Below are 3690 nucleotides of genomic sequence, written 5' to 3'. Positions count from 1 at the left end.
CTCACGAAAAACCTTTGGTCTCATGTGAACCCAACCCTATATATATATATATATATATATATATATATATATATATATATATATATAAGGGAGGGTATATTTCAAATACAACCAATCAACCTCAATTTAAACCGTTCATTTAATACTTTCCTTTTTTTCATTTTTTAAATTGTTAAAGAGTAATACCGGAAATTCTAAATATAACATAATTATTGATTTTTTTAATTTTTTTTATAATAACAGAATTAATGGGATTGCATTAAAAAAATATTGAGATATCCTAGTTAATACGCGTCTCTTGTTTCATCGATTTTTTCTAGAATGTTGCATCAATTTTTTTCCAGAGATAGTCTCTTCCTTCATCGATTCTTTCCAGTGATGGTCTCTTCCTTCAACGATTTTTTTACGGTGGTTTCGTATTAAGGTTCTTAATTTCTCTCTTACATTTAAAATTAGCATTAACGGATCCATTAAATTTTGTCAACGAAGTTTACATGAGAGACGTTTTTGAATCCGAAGATCGGTTTATTCACTTAGGCGACAAAGTCGGTTCTTCAATGCAGTCGTTGATTGTTGCAGGTGATGAAGTTTGCAAGAGTCTTAGAAGACGTTTTGATGAAGTTGATGTTGATTCATGTGATTTACCAAATGCATCCATGTAAATAAATTATAAACACAACCGTAATTCATTTCAGTTTGTAGCAAATTTCGTACATATTCAGTCCCGTATTCAAATTCACTTCAAAATGAATCTTATACTAATGCATTAAGATTATAATAATGCATTTAGATTCAAAATTGATTAAACAACGAAATAAGATTCCCTCCATAAACGTAATAATGCAATTAGATTCATTACCATAAACACAATAATAAAATATATTAATTAATATACAACAATATTAAGAAAACTTGTAAAGCACAATTTATCTAGCTAACATTTTCAAAAACGTTAAAAGATATATATATATATATATATATATATATATCATATAAGATGTATTGTGATACCACTGTGTTACATATCCGATCGACCGCACAAACGACCACAGTGTGATATTCAATCACATATAAGATGCTTTGTGATACCACTGTGGTATCACCGGAGGACGGTGGCCGGAGGACGGGGGGACGGAGAGAGAAGAGAGGAGAGAAAATACCTAAAATGTCCTTGCATTAAAATTTTAATTAAAAATTACCAAAACTAAAAATTTCCTAATTTATCTATTGATTTGTGGTTGAGATTGGACCTCATAGTTACCACAAACTAATTAGTTCTCATTTGATTAAGCCCATATATATATATATATATATATATATATATTAACAAACAAAATAAGAAGTGTTTGCCTTTTTATACAAACAAAATAGTTATCTCGAAAATAGTATATCATATTTACTTATGAAGTATTTAACTCTAAAATATTTAATTTGCATACAATTTAATAAAAAAAATTACAAAAAATTGAAATGTTTTTCAAAATCATCGTGAGGAAAAGTAAAAATCATTGAAAATAAATTGAAAGAGTTTTCTTTTTATTTTTTTTGGCCATGTCATCTTTAAAATGATTTGACATCCACATCACCTCATTTAAGTCAAATAAGAAAAAAAAAAGTAAGGGGTTAGCCGGTTTAAAAGATAACAGGTTAACCATTGCTATAACAGGTATATTTTTCAAAGTACGATGCTCTAATAAAAATAATTTAAAAGTGCATTGTTGTAATAAGAAAAAATAAAAGTACAATATTATAATAAGAAAATTTATGAAAGTATATTGCTATTTCATACATTTAACCCTATATATACAGATACACACACATATAATATTATAAATTTAAGATTTGTATAACCAAATATGAAAATCAAAAAAATATCTACATTAAATGATGATTTTAAATAACCATTATAATATTAAAATAAAGTTAGTCAACCTTACGTATCTTAACTAATCGATAATTTCTCATAAAAAAGAATTATGTTAGATAATTTATTAAAATGTTTATCAAAGTTTTGTTATTTAAGAAACAAATATTGACAGTAACTTTTATATCTTTTAAAAGAAACAATACTAAAATTATTATGGACGATTACGGGGCTGTTTACCAAACTCTTACCCGGTAAGCGCTTACCAAGTAACATTACCTCACCGGATGAATATGGCAAGAACCGAGAATCTTACCCGTTAAGAGCGAGACAATGACCAAGAGTCTTACCCTGTAAGTGAGGGCGACGACTCTTACCACGGTAAACGCTTATCGGGTAAATTGTTGCATACGATGTCGTTTTGGTGGACTAAAATCTTACCTGGTAAGTAATAATAGTATTAAATTTTACCGGTAAGCACTTACAGGATAAGTATTTGGTAAACGGCTCCTAGGTATATTAAATAATAATAAATATAAAAATAATTTATAAGTGGATAATTTACAGATGAAATTATTAATAATTTAGAATAAATTAATTTTTAGTTAATACTAATCATATGTTAATTAGAAGAAAGTGAGAAAAAAAAATTTACGACTTACGAAAACATTGCGTGGAATAACGTTTCAATAAGTTAGTTAATAAGCAACTTTTTATCCATCTAAACCATTCAGACCAATAAAATACGAGTCATTTTTCAAAAATGATAGATCAACTTTTACAATTATTCCTCACACCAATGCAATATTAATTATCTTTTAAAAGTGACTAGTTGTATAATCACGTAATGCGGCTGCAGCCGTGAATTTTAATGATTTTGAAGTTTTACTGGTTTTATTAAAGAAGATTTAACGATAATATAAGTTACACTTGGTCTTTACATATTAATACAATTTGAATAAATAAGAGTTAGGGTTCCAAATTCCAATTACAGTCTATCGATGAAAAAAACTGTATGACAGTTTAAAATCTTATATATTTAAAATCCAACATATTTAAACGACTCCACAAATGTGTTCGATTTACACCATGAGCAAAGAATCAAGAGATGAATGAGAGAACTTTTAATAATTCATGATGAATATCAATTTGAATCTTACATTGGGGGATGAGGAGAAGACATAGAGGTATGAGAGGATGAAAACATGAGTAAAATGTGTCAAAAGTATCTTGGGAATATGAAAAGAAAAGGTAATAATGTGCATTGGTAACTTGTACTATATGTGATTTTAATTGTAGATTAAGAGATTTTAAGACTGAATGCATAAAGTAGTAGTACTTAATGCATTATGAGTTGTTTTCAAGACTTTTAAGACTTTGTGCATAAATGTATAGTACTTTTGCGCATTACAAATTGTTTTTAAGACTTTTGACAAATCTGATTTATAAGGTAGTATAAATATTGATTCCCACCACTGCTATATCAATAGCTATTTTATAATTTATAATCCATAAATTAATTATTAATTTTTAATATAATCAAATTCTAAAAATACACAATACAATATAAAATAACGCAAAAATTAAGTTCAATTTTTCATTAAATTAAAATCAATTAATATTTATGTATTAAATGAATTCAATAAACATATGAAAATATTAATACTAATTAAAAAACTTTATCAACAACAAAATAATATGGTTAAATGATATAATAAGTTAAAAAATAGTTATATATATAGGATATATTTTAAATGCAATCATGTTTATTTGTACAACCAATACAACTCAATCAATTGAGATATTTATGAAAATGATGAGAGTTC

The sequence above is a fragment of the Cynara cardunculus genome, assembly GCF_001531365.2.
Source record: "Cynara cardunculus var. scolymus isolate 2C chromosome LG 17, CcrdV1, whole genome shotgun sequence".
NCBI lineage: Eukaryota > Viridiplantae > Streptophyta > Magnoliopsida > Asterales > Asteraceae > Cynara > Cynara cardunculus.
The sequence above is the reverse complement of the archived record's forward strand: the minus strand, read 5'-3'. Positions refer to the sequence as shown.